The following is a 20,465-nucleotide window of genomic DNA, read 5'->3' as shown; positions in this document are numbered from 1 at the left end:
AAGAGTTTACTGATTATATATTTCTTTCAACCTTTTTCACTGTTAGCACTTGGGTTCAAATAATTTCACATTTTATGTTGCAGTGATTTTTCACGTATTATTACGTTATATGTTATATGTTTGACACTTTTTTGTGTTTCACATTTATTTCACTTTTAATCAGTTTAAGAGTTTTATTATAGCTTATTTACTTAACCAGTGTTGAGCGTCACACCTCGCTATTGTATATATAGCTCTACACTGACTCAAACAATTTGTAACAATGTAGCTAAAACCTATCATTTCTTCCTATGTAACATTGCAAAGATACGCCCTTTCCTCTGTCGGTCTACTGCTAAACTCTAACACAGGCCCTTATTCTTTCCCATCTTGACTATTGTAACATTTTCTGTTTAAATCTGTTTCAATGTCTGTCCTGGTGGAATCCTTCTCCTTGCTTCCTATTAAATCCTGTATTACTTACAAAATGATACGCCTCTCTTTTAAGGGTATTAACTCTTCAGCCCTTGCTTACATCTCAGCACTAATTTCTCGTTATACACCTGCCCGACTCTTGCGTTCTGCTCAAGGATATCTTCTGTCTACCCTTTTTGTATCTAAAGCACTCTCCCATCTTAAACCTTTCTCTGGAATGCCCTTCTCTTCAATATCTGACTGGCACACTCTCTCCACATTTAAGACCCATCTTAAAACACACCGTTTAAGGAAGCATATAGGTACTATACATCTCATATGCATTGACCCCTTGGAGATGCACTTACCCTAACATCCTCCTTGTCGCTCTAAGTTCTCCCTACTTACCATTTAGATTGTAAGCTCTTCGGGGCAGGGATCCCTTTTCCTAAATTTTACTTTTATGTCTGAAGTCCTTATTCCTATTATGTGTTATATTATTATGTCATATATTCCTGCTGTGAAGTACTATGTACAAGGATGGCCCCATAAGGCGGTGCTAAACCCACTCATGTGCACTAAGGCGGTGCTAAACCCACTCATGTGCACTAAGGCAGTGCTAAACCCACTCATGTGCACTAAGGCAGTGCTAAACCCACTCATGTGCACTAAGGCAGTGCTAAACCCACTCATGTGCGCTAAGGCGGTGCTAAATCCATTCATGTCCACTAAGGCAGTGCTAAGCCCACTCATGTGCACTAAGGCGGTGCTAAACCCACTCATGTGCACTAAGGCGGTGCTAAACCCACTCATGTGCACTAAGGCGGTGCTAAATCATTCATGTCCACTAAGGCGGTGCTAAACCCACTCATGTGCACTAAGGCGGTGCTAAACCCACTCATGTGCACTAAGGCGGTGCTAAACTCACTGATGTGCACTAAGGCGGTGCTAAACCCACTCATGTGCACTAAGGCGGTGCTAAACCCACTCATGTGCACTAAGGCGGTGCTAAACCCACTCATGTGCACTAAGGCGGTGCTAAATCACTCATGTCCACTAAGGCGGTGCTAAACCCACTCGTGCACTAAGGCGGTGCTAAATCCACTCATGTCCACTAAGGCAGTGCTAAACCCACTCGTGTCCACTAAGGCGGTGCTAAATCCACTCGTGCACTAAGGCGGTGCTAAATCCACTCATGTGCACTAAGGCGGTGCTAAACTCACTGATGTGCACTAAGGCAGTGCTAAATCACTCATGTCCACTAAGGCGGTGCTAAACCCACTCGTGCACTAAGGCGGTGCTAAATCCACTCATGTCCACTAAGGCAGTGCTAAACCCACTCGTGTCCACTAAGGCGGTGCTAAACCCACTCGTGCACTAAGGCGGTGCTAAATCACTCATGTCCACTAAGGCGGTGCTAAATCACTCATGTCCACTAAGGCGGTGCTAAACCCACTCATGTGCACTAAGCCGGTGCTAAACCCACTCATGTGCACTAAGGCTTAGACTGTTTTGTTGGCAAAACAGCTTGCATAGAGCTATCAATTTAGCATGAAACTTGCTAGTTTGATAGAGCTGCTATGTAGGCTAAATTAAAGTATTATATTCAATCCAGTGTAATGATTCTCCTGCTTTAGAAGGTAGAGGGGTCAAGGATATGTGGGCATAAGCATGACGGAAGTGCATTGAGTGCAATATAGTATTCTGCCACTAGATGGCAGGGGTAATTTTCATGTATTGAGTAGGATACTGTATGGGAGTCTATGCTGAAAAGCTATGATGTCATTTAAAAAAACTATCGGTGAACCAGATCTGTGTGGATTATTATCTCAAACCCCAGAGACATAACCGTGGACATCAGTGGCGCCCAACATGAAAATGCCTGGTAATTATTACTTCTGTAATTCTAAAATCTTTGACGACAGCAAGATATCTGCTTACCCCAATAACTGCTGAAAAAGTGAAAGTTAAACTGGGAGACGCTAGAGACAGTAATTACAAACAGCTCAGAGGGCACAAATTGCAGGCTAAAATGACAGTATACACACATTGCAGACCTGCGACCTACACCTGCTATAGGGACTCGAACGCCATTGTCCAGACATGTCTTCATCCCGACAGAACGGCAGGAGACACTACAGCTATATTGCAATGGGCTGACTTTCTGGCTGCTGACTCAGATACCTTATTTCTTGGACGGGGAACCCAGGTGATGGTTTCTATGTTTCTCTGACCCATTTAAAGATTAGGATACATTTCTGAAATTAGTCAGCAAATATTTGCCACCTAACAGGGATCACTGGGTTTAACAAGCAATACTGAGCCAACACCAGATAAACCATGAGTCCTTACAAGTTTTTGTGTGTGATCCGGTTGGAAAGGTATAGACCCTTCATCGTCCCCCATCAGAACCCATCAGATTATTGCTATCCTGCGTTGCATTGCCCCATATTTTTTTATTGGCATCTATAGCTATTTGTCTCTCAGCCCGTGAGGTATATGTCAAAATTGGGGGAACTGATGACACTGTAGCTTTTTGGACAAGGAATTCCATCTTCCCTGTACAAGCCAAGGGAATACTGCTGGGGGTCAAATCAGGTGCCAGTCTCATGTTATGGTTGTGTAGCCCTGTGTAATTTTGGGGTTACATGTCTTTCTCCTACTGTGCAATAATCCCTGTTAAAAGGCAGGTTTGCCAGGAGTAATCATGGGGTTTGCCCTCACTTCACATGCTGTGTATTATTCAGTGAAGGAAGTGACATCAGGCTCTGTGTCCACTAACAGTGACACAGGGGTGGTGCCTACGGAAGCTATATAATATGCAGCACTTCCTGAATTTAGTAGTGTGCCTCACCATCTGAGTGAGGTGAGTCTATCCAGCAACCTGTCAGGGCTCTGGCAGTGTTTGTGGCCCTCCCTTTAGGGAGTGGTGTGGAAGACTATACCTCTTACTCCATCAGGGAGTAAGGGAAGAGCTAGACCTGCTTTCAGTGCCCTTGCCTGGGAGTGTACGGTCAGGGACTTCCTTTGGGTTGGCAACCTGAGGATGAGTGGCTAGAGGACCAGCCACTATGATGGGCGTCTGTCCATGTCTGCTGTTAATAAAGGATGCCAAAGAGAAAGAACGCTTCTGTCCTGATTGTGGAGCCAGTTGGGAAGAAGTTGCACATAGAGGTTCTCTTTCAGAGACTCCTCCCTGCTACGCTGGGGGTCTGGAAGAGATGGAGGCGCTGTACCATGAGTGAGTATAACTCAGCATTACCTCAAAAGCTAGTCCTGATGCCATTCCCCATAATACCATCAAGCGGGAGACTCAGGAGTCCTGTAAGACAGCAGGTGCACCACACTATAGCCATGTGTAACCAGAGTAGTATTTCCCTAGGGGGCACAATCTGCGATTGGGGGGCGGGGGGACCCGTTACAGTTGTGTAAACGCTTATGTGTTCAAATTGCCCAACATGTGACCCGCATTGCTGACCTAATCATAGAGAAATCAGCTGCCATCAGGAATCACAGTATTCCCTGTAAACACAGGATGGGGCAACACAATCCGCAACTTGGGCTCTGGGGAATCTTTAGCGCTCACCTGGTATTGAATCTCAGTGTGATCCACCAAGTTTGTTTACATATTCAGTTGCTAAAGGGGGACGATGCTATGGGACCTTATGACCACCTTGATTTTCACCTGGCATGGGATACAGTTTTTGCTCGATGCAGTAATAATGCTTAACCTAGTAACCACTATGATGCGGGCAGAATAAAGTTTGCATTAATTATGATGGCAGGGTGCAAGTGGCTGATAGTAATTTTATGCTGCCTAAGAACTTGTCTGACAAAATGGTGTTGTTGACAGAAAATCAAATCAGACAATTCAACTACCCCACTTATCTTAATATCAACCCCCACACAGGAATATGGGCCCATTAATCATATATCCAGTATATGGAACAGACAGTGACGGTGTATCCTTTAGCTATTTTAGGAACCAGTTATCTGTGTTATACTGTAGATATTAAAGAGGTTCTCCTGACCCAGATAAACTAGTCACTCTGGATAAGGCCCAGCTGTGCCAAATGCGGTTATCTTTTAAGGGTCTGTTTTGAGAGAAACATGGGAAAACTAACTTGGCAATGCATCATTCAAAAAAGGAACTGCTTCACCAGTGTATCCTGTTCAGCGTGCACTAATTGATCAAAAACACACAAGTTGTTCTTGCCCCTCTTCAGGAGTATCAGATTTTGTGTGGGTTACGGACGTCTCAATGATGCTATCTTTAAGGACAAATGGCATTACATATGGACAATGCTCTGGAATTTGGGTACCCTGAACCTAGTCTCTCAATACAGATGGAGGTAGATCCAGCATCACGCACCAAAACAGTGTTTATCGGGCATTGCGGAAAATTCCAATTCAGTGTTCTATCTTTTGGACCGTGCAATGCTCCTGCTTCTTTCCAGTGCTTAATGAATACTGTTCTGTATGGATTGCTCTACAGAGTGTACAATGTATGCTTGGATGATACAGATGCAGAAAACCTTGGGGGTTTAATGCTGCGGGGGGGTCCAATCCGGAAGCATGGGCCCTCCGCAGTGCGACCACGGCAGACACTGTCTCCAGCACCATGCACATTTGTTTTTTTTACCGTGGCACCAGACACAGTAAGGCTGCGGCCAGGGTGGCGCTAAGCGGGCGAGCGCGCTCACGCTGGCCGTGATGAAACACATTGCAGCACTGTGTGTGGCCAGCGTGAGCAAGCGCATGTGCATGCTCGGCGCTTAGCTGGCCGTGATGAAACACATTGCAGCACTGTGTGTGGCCAGCGTGAGCAAGCGCATGTGCATGCTCGGCGCTTAGCTGGTTGCCGAAGCAAGCAAAATTAAATTTGTCTCTCGCCCCAATGAGGGCGCACCACCTCCGTGACGTCATGGCCACACCCCCCGAATAGCCTCCCCCGTGTGCACCTAGCCGGCCACAAATCTCCCGGACGAGCAGGGAGTGTGATGTCACCGCGCATGAGCGCCAGCGCGCCCGCTCCCTGCCTGGCCGCAGCCTTAATCTTACTACATCTGTAGTCTGTCATTTCAACAACATCTTTTGGACATTACCTCCATGTGTGAAGGACTTGATGGGGCTGGCCTGACTGTTACCTGGTATAAGTACGGTGACCAGATGTCCCGGTTTTGTCGGGACAGTCCCGGTTTTTAGTGAGCTGTGGGGTGCCCCAAAAATTGTGAAAATGTTCCGCTTTAGCTGGGACAGTCCCGGTTATTAGTGAGGTGTCCTACCGGTTTGGGTGGGTAGGAGGAGAGCGGGCTTTGTTGGTTGCAACAGCTTCTGGGCAATAGGTGGCGCTGCAGAGCACTCCTGCTTTGAGCTGCTACTTAGAGCTGCTCCTCTATAGATCTCCCGGTTCCTGTGTGTCTGTGTTGGTATGTGTATGTGTGTGTGTGTGCTGGTAAGTGTGTGTATTTGTAATGCATATGTGTGTTTCATGCATTTTGTGCATGTATATGTTGTATAATTAGTGTTTGCATATGTTGAATATAAAAGTGTATTTGTAGATGGTATGTGTGTGTTAAACTAATGTTGCATGTTTGGTATGTGTGTATATGGTGTAGTGTTTGTGTGTATATATGGGGGAGAGAGGATGGAGAGGGAGTGGGGGAGAGAGGATGGAGAGGCAAAGGGGGCGGGGGGAGAGGATGAGAGGCAGTGGGGTGGGGAGAGGATGGAGAGGGAGTAGGGGGGAGAGAGACGTGGTGGGGGGAGATAGGATGGAGAGGGAGTGGGGGGAGACAGGATGGAGAGGGAGTGGGGGGAGAGGATGGCGAGGGAGTGGGGGGAGAGGATGGCGAGGGAGTGGGGGGGAGAGGATGAGAGGGAGTGGGGGGGATTAAGAGGGAGTTGGGTTGGGGAGGATGAAGAGGGTTGGGTTGAGGAGAGGATAGAGAGGGAGTGGGGGGAAGAGAGGATGGAGAGGGAGTGGAGGTTGGGAGAGGATGGAGGAGTGGGGATGGGGAGAGGATGGAGAGGGAGTGGGGGGAAGAGAGGATGGAGAGGGAGTGGGGGTTGGGAGGGGATGGAAAGGGAGTTGGGGTGGGGAGAGGATGGAGAGAGAGTGGGGATGGGAGAGAGGATGGAGAGGGAGTGGGGGTGGGGAGAGGATGGAAAGGGAGTGGGGGTGGGGAGAGGATGGAGAGGGAGTGGGGGTGGGAGAGAGGATGGAGAGGGAGTGGGGTGGGAGAGAGGATGGAGTGGGAGTAGGGGGGAGAGAGGAGGGAGTTGTGTGGGGAGATAGGATGGAGAGGGAGTGGTGATGATGGAGAGGGAGTGGTGATAATGGAGAGGGAGTGGTGATGATGGAGAGTGAGTGGGGATGATGAAGAGGGAGTGGGGGAGGACAGAGAGGGAGTGGGTGGGAAAGGATGGAGAGGGAGTTGGCGGGTGAGAGGATGGAGAGGGAGTAGGGAAGATATGGAGGATGGAGAGGGAGTGGGGGGAGAGGGAGAATGGAGAGTGAGTGGGGGGAGAGGGAGTGGGGGAGAGAGGATGGAGAGGGAGTTGGGGAGAGAGGATGGAGAGGGAGTGGGGGGGGATGGAGAGGGAGTTTGGGTGGGAAGAGAGGATGGAGAGGGAGTTGGGGTGGGGAGAGAGGATGGAGAGGGAGTGGGGGGTAAGAGGATGCAGAGGGAGTAGGGAAGAGAGAGAGGATGAGAGGGAGTGGGGGGAGAGAGGATGGAGAGGGTGTGTGTGTGGGGGGGGGGGTGAGAGGATGCAGAGGGAGTAGGGAAGGGAGAGAGGATGGAGAGGGAGTGTGGGTTGGGAGAGGATGGAGAGGGAGTGGGGGTGGGGAGAGGATGGAGAGGGAGTGGGGGTGGGGAGCGGATGGAGAAGGAGTGGGGGTGGGAGAGTGTATGGAGAGGGAGTGGGAGAGAGGATGGAGAGGGATATTGGGGGGAGGGGATGGAGAGGGAGTGGGCGGGTGAGAGGATGGAAAGGGAGTGGGGGTGAGAGGATGCAGAGGGAGTAGGGAAGATAGGGAGGATGGAGAGGGAGTGGGGGGAGAGGGAGAATGGAGAGTGAGTGGGGGAGAGGGAGGAGAGGGAGTGGGGGAGAGAGGATGGAGAGGGAGTGGGGGGGGAAAGATGGAGAGGAAGTTAGGGAAGGGAGAGAGGATGGAGAAGGAGTGGGGGGAGAGGGAGGATGGAAAGTGGGTGGGGGAGAGGGAGAGAGGATGTAGAGGGAGTGGGGGGTGGGAGGGAGTTTGGGTGGGATGAGAGGCTGGAGAGGGAGTTGGGGTGGGATAAGAGGATGGAGAGGAAGTTGGGGGGAGAGAGGATGGAGAGGGAGTGGGGGGGGGATAGGATGCACAGGGAGTAGGGAAGGGAGAGGGAGGATGGAGGGTGAGTGGGGGGGGAGGTAGAGAGGATGTAGAGGGAGTGGGGGGGAGAGGATGGGAGGGAGTTGGGGTGGGATGAGAGGATGGAGAGGGAGTTGGGGTGGGAGAGGATTGAAAGGGAGTGGAGGTGGAGAGAGGGTGCAGTTTGATTTAATTTGTTTTATAAATATTTTTTAATTTGTCTCGGTTTTTACATTTGAAAATCTGGTCACCCTAGGTATAAGAGATATATTTTCTGGGTCACAGGGTATCAAAGATGGGTTTGGCCCAGATCCTCAAAAGGTTTAATCTGTTTTTGATTTTCCTCGCCCACAAAGTGTTACTCAAGTAAGGTAATTCTTCCTACTGGCTACTTCAGACAATTTATTATAAACTAACTCCTACAGTACTTGCTGAGCCTCTGATTGCCTTAATGTTAATGATATAATTTTTCTATGAACTGGTGCCCAGGAGGAAACGTCTGGAGCTTTAAAAAAAAGATTGATATCTACACCTGTGCTTCATTTGCCAGACTCTGAATTGACCTTTGAACTACACACATGTTTTGGACTATGGCACTCTTTTAATGCTCAGCAGATGGCAGAAACGTTATTGCTTATGGTACTTGAACACGGTCTGCTATGGAGGCTAAATGTTCTACAACAGAACGGGAATACAGTACGTGGCTGTGATATGGGACATGGAACATTTCTTAAAGGGACTCACATCACAGTACTGATGGATCATAGTGCTCCAATATGTCCACTCTCTAACATGACCCCTTCTGTCAAACTTGGATAGTGGTGTGTATGCCTGCTTGAGTTTGATTTTATTGAAAGTCAGGAAAGGGATACTCTCTTGCAAACCCTTTACCAGAAAATATTAACTGCCTCAATCTCTTTCCACCCAGAGCTGAATGAGCTAATAAGCCTTTACGGGAAGGCAATATGTGGCTACCACAAGATAATATGGCAGAACTTCAAATGTTGCAAATGACCAATCCAGAAATAATATGTTCAGTTTTACAATAAAACTGCAGATTCAGATATGAATTCCCATTTGACTATCGTTGATAACTTTGTCAACTATTGGGTATCCGATTCCCGTTCTGTGCTAAACTAGGCAGTCAGTCTCAAAGGATCTTATTGAATATGGCTCAAATGGCTGCTTTGGCGCATATAGAAAGGCGGGGTTGCAGACCTGCCTAAGACATGCAGATGAGCATACAGCTATATTTGCATATATATATATATATATATATATATATATATATATATATTTTTATATATATATATATATATATATATATATATATATATATGTGTGTGTGTGTGTGTGTGTGTGTGTGTGTGTGTGTGTGTGTGTGTGTGTGTGTGTGTGTGTGTGTGTGTATATATATATATGTATATGTATATATATATGTATATGTATATATATATATATATATATATATAAATATAAATATATATATATATATGTAGCGCTGCAGCCCCCCCACCCACCTTGGAGATCTGGCCACTGTTAGGTTCCAGGAGATGCTGAGGATCCACGATGACATTGTGATAATAGGACAGGCTTTTGGATGTTTCAGGCTTCATTCCTTTCTTGGTGCAAGCGCCTCCATCCACTGCAGGCTCCAGCGTGGCTGGAGACAGTCGCCACAGTGGAACTCATCAAGCATACCCCTACCCAATAGAATGTAGACTTAGGCAGGGGTATATAAAACTGGGTCTTCTTAATTCACATCCACTGCAGATGGTTATTAGAGTGGATACATGCTTCTGTATCAGATCCCAGACCTTCTGGATGGTACATAGGCCCGTGATCGTACTTGAGGCCTGGTGTCTCTCTTCAGCCCCATGAGGGGCTGAGGGCACGTCTCTATCCCAAGAGGGAGAGACTTAGACTGACTACAATTTAGAACTGCTTCCTCCTTAGTGCAGAAGGGGAGGGCACCCACGATTGGGCAAACACAGGCCAAGTCCCACCTCCACTCCTGCCACTCAAGGAGGCTGCATGAGGAGGGGTAAACCCTAGATGATGGGCAACAATGGCTGGTTCCGGCAATAAAATGCCCACCAGAGTTTAAAACACCAGCCATCCTTGCCCCCAACTTTTTTGTTATATAGGTTGGAAGCAGGGGGTCATCAGAGCTGAATTACATTTATTTTAGCTGTGGAGACCCAGTGGTTCCCAAGCTACTTACCTGGGAAGCTGACACGGGTTACTTCCTGCTTTTTTACAGCCCTGCATCATGCGGGCCAATGGGAAGCCGCGACAGATGACAAAGGAGATTTAAACACCATTTTGTTTCCCCTGGATAAAATGCTACAGGTGGCATCTTCCCCGAGTTAGTATTTCCGGAACCAAGGGGTCCGTGTTGCATATGGCTGTCTATGATGTGAATTCAACAGAAAACAATTGGGGACCTAGAACTGAGTGGATTATTATCTCCAGCCCCTGAGAGCTAGCCAAAGACCTCACACCAGATTAAACATGATTGTGGAACGCACATGCTTCCCAGGTCTAGGTGTATCTCAATGACTCCTAATTTCTGAATGGAATATATTCACATGGTTACTAATTCAAAAACAGTCACCAGTAATATTGTAGCACAACATGATTTCATCAGGCTTCATAGTTACAGAGCCAACACGGTCATTTAGACATAGGACAATCCAATGGACCTCCAGACGTCTTTACATTCCTAGAGCTCTATCAAGCATGATGATTATATATAGATATATATATTCAATTTGAGATATATAGACATACGTTACCGTTCCAAGGTCTGGTAAAGCAAGAGACAGCACTCAATTGTAGAAATACACTTTGTGAAGTTTTCTACAATTGAGTGCTGTCTCTTGCTTTACCAGACCTTGGAATGGTAATGTATGTCTATATTATCCATATGGGGCAAGCACCTACAGCCTATCAGCACCTAAGGAGTGCCAACTGTTCTATTTGACTATGGGCCTCATGCAGAGAGCAGCGCTATTTCAAATCTCGCCATTTTTTGGGGAAATTCGCGCACAAAACTGCAGAAAATGGCGAGTTACGGAAAACGCGCCATTTTTTTTTTTCGTTTTCAAAATCTCGCCGCGCGGCTGGCGAGAACCTACATCTCGCCAGTTTTAAAAATATCCTAATGCAGAGAGCCGCGAACAGCATCTAGCGGCTGTTCGCGCCAAGAAAATGGCGCGATTTGCTAGTATTTGCCTCGCCAAGAAAAGTTGGCAATTACATGGAGCTCGCCGCCTATAGGAAAGGGGGAAAAAAATGCGCGATTTTTTTTAGCACATTTCTGCAGCGCGCATCTCTCCAATTCTAACTCGCCACACGCATTAATGCCAAACATTGCAGAATTCGCACATTTCTGCATATGGAGAATAAAACTCTCCAAAAAAGCTACTTTTTATTAAACTCTCCAATTTTAAAATTCGCTGCTCTCTGCATGAGGCCCTATATAAATAATGTATGTATGTATATATTTAAAAATGTTTATGTTAAAATTTAACAACTACAATTTTACTATCTTGCTGTGTGATACAGATGGGGCACTATCAAAGAAGCTAGGACATTCTCCATTTCTCCATACTGCTTAAGCAACCTGTTAAGCTTAACTGTAAGGCCCCTATTCAATTTGCTCTGAAGCTGCCTTTCTGTGCCAGGGAAACCTCTGAACCCCATTTATACAATATGGAGAAGCTGCCTCACCATACCTAGCAGAAGTCTAGCCTGCTCATTTTTTAATACCTAAACTGGGGGTGGGGGATCTCCTGTAGTGGATCCGTGGTCCCCCCGGAAATGAACCGTGGTACCAGAACTTCCAAGGACACTGGATACCGAGATACAGGCAAATCACTAAGATTGTAAGCTCTTCGTGGCTGGGATTTCCTTTCCTATAATTTGACTTTATTGCGCTTATTGTATTATAATTTCTTGTACTGTATTAACTTGGTAAAGTGCTGTACCCTGTGGGTTCTATATAAATAAAGATATACAAACATACATACAAAGGGTAACAATACTCACACCGGCAGCCAATAGAAAGTTGCAACATTATTTGCTGTATTGTTAAAGTAGAATTTTCCCAGTGAAGATGTTGTGGTGATAAATACAATTTGTGCTTTTTTGCTGTAACCTTCGCAGCCTGTCAGCACATGTATGTTATTTGGATTATTTGAATGGATGATTTTAGATTAATTGTGTTGAGGGGAGTTCTCAGGCAAGTTATTGGATGCACAATTTTGATATTGATCGCAACATTTTAAGAGTAAGCTTTTCATCTTGCCTCCTGCCCCCATATCCCTTCTTCTCTTGGTTACTGGTTACTGGAGAAATTTCTCCAAACCCTGGCCCCTACCATATGGCCTCGCCCTCAACTATCATCTTACTTCTCAGTGACAACTAAAATCTCAAACCTTTTCGAACCTGGCAACCATCTCCTGCTTACCTCCTTTTTGTCTCCCTTTTTGATGTGCACTCTGGAATGCTCACTCTCTTTCTAACAAAATACTAGTTGTGCATGACATCTTCTTTCCTCACTCTCGGTACCGCTTTGCACTGAGTGAAACCTGGTCTCAGATGCTGACTGCTCTGGAGGCAGCTCTATTCTATTCATAGCTGCATTGAATCTCAACCACTCCAGTGTACATCTGCATTGCCCAAAGGCAGGTTAGCCTGATGAGGCTCCCCAAGAGCTGCTCCACTCTGACCATGACCAGCGTGCTAAGTGTTAACATTTGCTTGTAATTTGTAGTACGTCAACCCCACCCACTGGAATGTTCAGTGGTCGACAAATCACCAAAAAAATCTACTCGCTGAACAAAAAAATCTACTTGCCTCCTAGTACCACACGTGTGCTGCTTGGGCCAATAGGAGCTCGCCACGGTGTTAAATCCACTTGCCCGGGGCGTGCAAATGTATAGGTTTGTCGAACACTGGGAATGTTAATGAGCCAAGAGGATACAAAGAACTTTGTATTCACAGCTGCATTGAATCTCAACCACCCCAGTGTACATCTGCATTGCCCCAAAGGCAGACAGCTGAAGGGCAGCTAAAGGGTGTGAGCCATTTGCTGCCAGTCGCTGATGTTTGGTGATGTCAAATCTCCTCTATTTCAATCTGAAACTTACAAGCCCTTTTCGCCTGTACCCAATTTTCCAACTCTATCTGTCCATGAAATGTCTGTGAATTGACTGTATAGCTTTGTTCTTTTAATGTAACCAAGTATTTTTATAACTCTGTGCCCATGACATACTTGAAAATGAAAGGTAACTTGCAATGTAATACTGTTCCTGGTAAAACATTTTTAGAAATAAATAAAAAATTCTATAGTGGCATTTTTCACACCGGGGGACGTGAGGGAGAAGTGGGAATTCTTCTTCTCACTGCAAGTTTCAGGTCCTGTACACACCTGCTTCCCTGACATTCTCATCCCTTGAGGTACACACTGTTATCCTTTTCTCTCCACTCTCTGTGAATTGCTGTTATCTGTAGATTCTAACTCTACATCCTTCTGCTGCATTTTCCTATCTAACTCTGAATCCTGGCTATCCTGCGTGGGTCATTTTGTCAGTTAATGTAGTTTATGGAGCCACTCTTTCCACTGATGTGATTAAACACCACCAGAAATTTCTTGCACATAACAATGCCTTCTCCTAATTTCTTGTGTTGAAGACAATTTCTAAGCCCTGGATTGGGACAATAGGACCAACGCATGGTGAGCACCAGTTGGAATCTCCCATTTTAAGTGTCCTCTTTACAAGATTACATAGTTACATAGTAGATGAGGCTGAAAAAGGACATATACTGTACGTCAAGTCAACCTATGCTAAATTTAGACAACAGATACTTTATCCTATATCTATACTTACTTATTGATCCAGAGGAAGGCAAACAAAAAACCCCAGAGTCATATCATCCAATGATATCTCATACGGAGAAAAATAAATTCCTTCCTGACTCCAAGAATTGGCAATCAGATTACTCCCTGGATCAAATTATTCCCATGTTTACTTATTTGGTATATCCCTGTATACTTTTCCTTTCTAAAAAGATGTCCAACCTTTTATTGAAAAAATCTATTGTATCTGCCATCACAGTCTCCATGGGTAATGAATTCCACATTTTAACTGTCCTTACTGTAAAGAACCCTTTCCTTTGTTGCTGGTGAAATTTCCTTTCCTCCACCTTAAGGGATGGCCCGAGTCCTTTGTACTGCCCTTGGGATGAATAGTTCTTTTGAAAGCTCCCTGTACTGTCCCCGAATATATTTGTATATAGTTATTATATCCCCTCTTAGACGCCTCTTTTCTAATGTAAATAAGTCTAATTTAGCTAGCCTCTCCTCATAAGTTAGATTGTCCATCCCCTTTATTAATTTGGTGTCTCTTCTCTGCACTCTCTCTAGTTCCATAATATATTTTCTAAGGAGTGGTGCCAAAACTGTACTCCATATTCAAGGTGTGGTCTTACTAGTGCTTTGTAAAGGGGCATAATTATGTTTACTTCCTTTCCATCCATTGCCCGTTTAATGCAAGATAATATCTTGTTTGTCTTTGCAGCTACTGCATGACTTTGGGCACTATTGCTAAACCTGCTATCTACAAGCACTCCTAAATCCTTCTCCATCAAGGATTCCCCCAACATATCTCCATTTAATTTGTATGTTGCCTGTTTATTCTTGCTTTCCAAATGCATAACCTTATATTTATCTGTATTACACCTCATCTGTCATTTACCTGATTAAAGTTTCCAGTCTCTCCACATCCTACTACTTTACACAATTCAATATCATCAGCAAAGATGGAGACTTTGCTCTCGATGCCAACTTCAAGATCATTAATAAACAAGTTAAAAAGCAGGGGTCCTAGTACCGATCCCTGAGGTACTCCACTCACGACCTTAGCCCAACCTGAAAATTTTCAAGTTATAACAACCCTATGTTGTCTGTCCTTCAACCAGTTTTCAATCCAGGTGCAAATATTTTTACTGAGTCCAATTTTCTTTATTTTGTACACCAACCTCTTGTATGGAACCGTATAAAAAACCTTTTCAAAATCTAAGAAGACCACATCAACTGCATTACCCAGGTCTAAATTCCTACTTAACTCCTCAAAGAATCAAATAAGGTTAGTTTGGCATGATCTACTGTATCCTTCATAAATCCATGCTGTCTATTACTAATAATTTTGTTTCCCATTAGGTATTCCTGAGTATTTTCCCGTATTAAACCTTCAAGTAGTTTCCCCACTATTGAAGTCAGGCATACAGGTCTGTAATTCCCCGGTTGTGATCTAGCTCCCTTTTTAAATATAGGCTCCACATCTGCTTTACGCTAATCTTGTGGTACTGAGCCTGTAGAAATGGAGTCCTTGAATATTAAAAGTAATGGTTTGGCTATTTCTGAACTTAACTCCTTGAGAACTCTTGGATTTATGCCATCGGGGTCAGGTGCCTTATTTACTTAATTTTTTTCAAGCTGCCTATGAACTTTTTCCTCAGTTAACCAATTGTTCATTAATATGGAGGTTGTGACTTCCTTCTGCGGTACTGTGCTACCCTAACTCCTTTTGACTCATCCACTCTCTTTTTAGGGGACTTTACCTGCCCTATAGGTGACCCCTCTATTTCCTGGGCATTTTGCTTCCTCGCTTTCACTTTTTGAAGTGAAAATTCTTTGCTGGCACCTGCACCTACTACAATTTCCACGGCACAAATCTCCTTCATGGAGACAGAAGTGATTAGTGGAAGTGATATCATTGAATTTTTTAGCTTACTAGGAGTTGTAGTTCGAGGGCCGGATGCATGTTTCTCTTGCATGAGTGGCCATCGTTGCGTGCGTGCGCAAGATGGGCCGTAACTGTGTGCATGCACAGGACCCTCCATCGCAGTGCACTTGCGCAGTAGAGACCATCACCGTGCGCATGCGCAGTAGCGGTTATCACTATGCTCATGCGCAGGAGCACCCATTGCCGTGCACATGCGCTGGATCGTCCGTCGCCACGCGCATTTGCAGCACATGCGCATAGGTGTCCGGTCTCTGCAGCGCATGCGCAGAGTCTCAGAAGTGGCCATGGCTGTGCATATGCACGCACGTGGCCGTGTATGCACCGCCAACGAATGCACAGAGATATCCTCCACATCCAGCACATGCGCAAAGTTACCTACCACAGCCAGCCACCCACCATCATCACAGCCAGTCACTACCACAGCCAGCCACCCACCACCACCACCACAGCCAGCTACCACCACAGCCAGCCACCCACCACCACCACCTCCACAGCAAGCCACCCACCACCAGAGCCAGCCAGTCATCCAACACACACACACAAGTAATCTTCAAAGTAAGGAAACACACTGCTGATTATATGTTTTTTCATTTATTTGTACAATTGGAAATATGTATTAAGCAGAGTTATCTTGTCATTAAGAGGATGCACTATGTATGCTTTAAAAGAAAATGGAATATGGAATGACTTCTTAACCTTGCTATTTTAGAGTCCTACATATAAAAGAAAAACTAAAAAATGTGGTGTGTGCTGAGCATGAACGTTCTAAGTTAAACTTCTTTGTGTTTTGTCACTGAAATTGTATTTTGATTTTGATGTTTTTGATTGAATGAAAGACTTTTGAGTATAATTACAATTTCAGTGACAAAACACAAAGAATTTTCATTTAAAACGTGTGTGCTCTCCACATACACCCTTTTTTTCCTTTAGTCTCCACCAATGCACTACTTTCAGCACCCGCAAGGACGGCCAAGTCCTTATCCTTGTCTTTACTAAAAACTGTTCCTTATCCAATTTCTCAATCTTTCCTTTCCCACACTCACATTTCCCACACGGAACCTCTGGCCTCTCATTGCTATGCTCACAACTTGCATTCCATTGACTTTAGTCCTTTGAATCCAGCAAAAAATCTACCGCTGGCTAAACACGCAGACGTTCTCTATGCATTCGTTCAGCTGAACAGCTTTGGAGGAAGTCACACTCTCTAACAGATTTCCTTCACTACAAATTCATCCTGTTCTGCTTTTTCTTGCTGAACAGAGCTATTTCCCCTGTCTAATAAACAGACACAAATTCAACCGACGCCACCTCTTTTCTGTCTTTGACTCCTTTCTTTGGCCTTTCTTTAGATCATGCTCTGCTCCTTCCATTACACTGCAAAACTTTGCTTATTATTTCAAGGGCAGGATGGAAGCTGTCAGTAGAGAAACCCTCTGTCCCTTTCACACCTCACCTAGCTAATCCTCCTCCTTCTACCTTTGACAAATTATCTCCAGTTACAGAGGAAGAAGCATCACAGCAGCTATTCTCCTCAATGACCACCACATGCAGCCTCAACCCCATTCCCTCCCATTTCCTTAAAATCTTGTGTCAACCAAGGTTCCCATCCTCACTATTGTCTGACATATTCTCAAGAACACCCTTAACCGACCTCCCCTATTATCGCCCTGTCTCTCTTTCGCCTTTTGCCTCTAAACTTCAGGAACAACTTGATTCTTTAAGCATACTTCATTTTCTCAAGTCCCATAACTGACTTGACCCTCTCCAATCGGGCTTCCGCACAGCATACTCAACTGAAACAACATCCATCAAAGTAGCTAATGACTTCCATGTCACCAAATATCAAGGTAACTACTCCATTCTGGATTTTCTGTACCACTCCTTTGTTTTGATACTGTTGATACTGTATGCATCTTCTGCATATTCTTCACTCTCGTGCCCTCTCCTCCTCCTTCTCCCCCTACATCTCTCACCTCTCCAGTGTTTCTTGTGCCACTGCCTTCTCTACCCATGTGGAGCTGTTGGAGTACACCAAGACTCTGTTTTAGGCCCTCTACTCTTCTCTCAATATACGTTGTCACTGGATGACCTCATTAACTGCTTTGCTTCAGTTAGCCCCTTTATGCTGATGACACAACTATATTTGTCAGCACATGACGTACACCTGCAGTCCAGTCACAAATCAAAGACTGCCTATCAGCAATCTCTGCTTGGATGACTTCTCATAATGCGTACCAAACCAAGACACATTGTTCCCTTCTCTATTACAATCAATATATTATGACTGTCCACCTAGTCTTGCAAGTACGTTGTCATGGGGTAACATTTGACTCCTCCATCTCTTTCTCCCTTCACAAAGTGCCTTTCTAAACCTTACGGTTTCTTCCTCGGCAGCAAGATATGCCCCTTCCTCTCTCCCACATTGATTAATGCAACATTATTTTATCTGTTTTTTTCATTCAAAATGGTGGGGGAGGGGAGGCCTATTTTAGATGAGTCCCAATCACAATCTATACACCCTCACACCGCCCTCCAAATAACATATGGAGAAACACTTGTGCTAACAAAGGAGCACACCCTAGATACCTGAGAGAAATGCTAAAGGAATATGCAAAGTATATGTAAATGACACACCCCACACCCCGTGAAAGATTTCCATAAGACCTATACTGAAAAGCCTAAGGCCCCTTGTGATGAAGGGGGTACCAGTGTCAGTACCAACAGGATCAGAACCCACAACCCCTACTATTCAGGGCAGCAGCTGTAGCATTGAACTATCTCAGGTGCTGGATAGCCCCACTGTCACAGGCTAATTTAGAGTTATACTGCTCACAACTGTAGCTATTTTAATTATACTGAGCAATCCAGCATCTGAGATAGTTCAATGCTAGAGCTTCTAGCTTGAATGGCAGTGGTTGTGGGTTCTGATCCTGTTTGTGCTGACACTGGTACCGCCTTCATCACAAGGCACCTTAAGCTTGTCAGTAAAGGTCTTATGGGAATCTTTTAGGATGTGTGGGATATGTCATTTATTTGCATATTCCTTTAGTATATCTAGCAGGTATCTAAGGTGTGCTCCTTTTTGAGCAGAGGTGTCTCACTGCATGTTATTTTGATGGAGGCTTGAGGGGATATACATAGTGCTTGGGACTCTGTAAAAATAGCTCTCTCGCTCTATTTTCCCATCTCCATATTCAGTATCTGGATGGAGCTAACGCCACCTTTAGGTAACACAGGTATAACTTGGGCCATGTTAAACTAACACAAGGCAGTGCTAACTTAACATGGCGTTAAGGCTCTTCTAACGAGATAACCAACAGACGTTGTTTTTGCATATAATTAGCTTTGTGGACATCCTTTAAGCCATGGGTGCGTAAGCGTAAAGTGGGGGGGCGCGCCCCGGGGGGGGGGGGGGGAGGGGTTGTGGTTTTTATGTAGCACTGTGTATCTGTCTCTTAGATTGAAGCTCTTTGTGACAGGGACTGTCTTTACCTTATATTGTCATTTACTTGCTGCTCGTGTCCCCATTATTTGTACTTTATTTTCCCTGCACTGTAATTTTGTATAGCGCTGCATATACTGCTGGCGCTATATAACAAAAACTATAGACACATACATACAGTACATACTCATTTTCACCCAGTCACTTTTCTGAGATAGGTATCCAAAAGTTGAGTTACTACCAAGTTTTATCAATATTTCCACTGCTCTGGTAGTTGAACATAAGATTGCCCTTTGCCGCCTGGGACATTTCACATAAAGTTACTTTTATTTGAAAAGCTCAAACTTTTTAAAAATAGATATTAAATTAAAAAAAGTAATAACTCTCACACTGATTTGTAAAATGCCTTTTCTTGGAATGGACACTAAGTTATTAGGTGGGTCTTAGGTATTGTTAACACACATGTAGCTTTTAATTCTATTTTACTTTTAAAGCTTTCCCATTTTCTAAATAAAAAAAATGTCATGTTGTCACTTGTGGTTGTACACATAGACCCAAAGTTACTAAATAGTGCCACGCATGGAGTGCAGTTGGTGTGCTACTATGTCCATGATATGTGTGAAAAAGAAGGACATGTACAAAATTTAGAATATACATTGAAATTCTAATCAAGACACACACAGTCCCTCATTGTCCAGATATACACTGGCGACACACTTTATTCGAGCTCGGCTAGTCCCACGAATTCGGGTATACCCGGGTGTATTGAGGTTTGTGACTGTTTTCTGCCCGAGTGCATTGGGTTATTTTCCAGGCAGGGATTGAAGCATTTTATTCCCGCTGGCTGCAATACTGCACAGTATATATATATATATATATATACTGCATTACAATTCATGAATTTATGCCATCTGGTAGACACGCGAAGCATTGCAGCCTATTAAATCCTAATCATTATCATTTAACAGATCAGCCGCCCGTCAGCCAGGCATGAACCCAGGCTGGGAAGGCAAACGCAACGGGGCTTGTCAGAGGTGAGGAGCGGCGCATTCCAGGTATCTGCCAGGTACATACTGGGTATTTGCTCGAATAAAGTGTGTCGGTGCAGTAGGTTTTCTTCATAAAAACTTGGATGGATCAGCAAAGTGGTCTCATACAGTATGTGTGATACATTAATTCTACTTAACATGTCCTAAATGCTTTCTTAAAGTAGCAACCCAACCACATGTAGCTATTGATTGTTTTACGTAATTGAAACCAGTGGTCTTCTGAAGCCATAGAATGCTATTTTTAGTCCCCTGGAACGCTAGTTCCGGAGATTCTTACCGGTTTAGTTACCAGTGTTACCTCATGGACATTTAAACGGCCATCCATTAGGAAGCCACACTGCCATCCCATGAGGAGGTTGAGGATTCCTATTAGCCTGCGGGATCTGCGACATTTGGCGGCTATTTGA

The 20,465-nt window shown here is 44.8% G+C and overlaps 1 protein-coding gene across 1 annotated transcript in view; it reads right to left on the bottom strand.

Annotated features, from left to right (window-relative positions):
• The window catches only part of PTPRB (protein tyrosine phosphatase receptor type B), a 122,208-nt gene that overhangs the window by 96,181 nt on the left and 5,562 nt on the right, over window positions 1-20,465 (bottom strand). The window lies entirely within an intron of this gene.

The sequence above is a fragment of the Ascaphus truei genome, chromosome 5, assembly GCF_040206685.1.
Source record: "Ascaphus truei isolate aAscTru1 chromosome 5, aAscTru1.hap1, whole genome shotgun sequence".
Taxonomy (NCBI): Eukaryota; Metazoa; Chordata; class Amphibia; order Anura; family Ascaphidae; genus Ascaphus; species Ascaphus truei.
The sequence above is the reverse complement of the archived record's forward strand: the minus strand, read 5'-3'. Positions and strand labels throughout refer to the sequence as shown.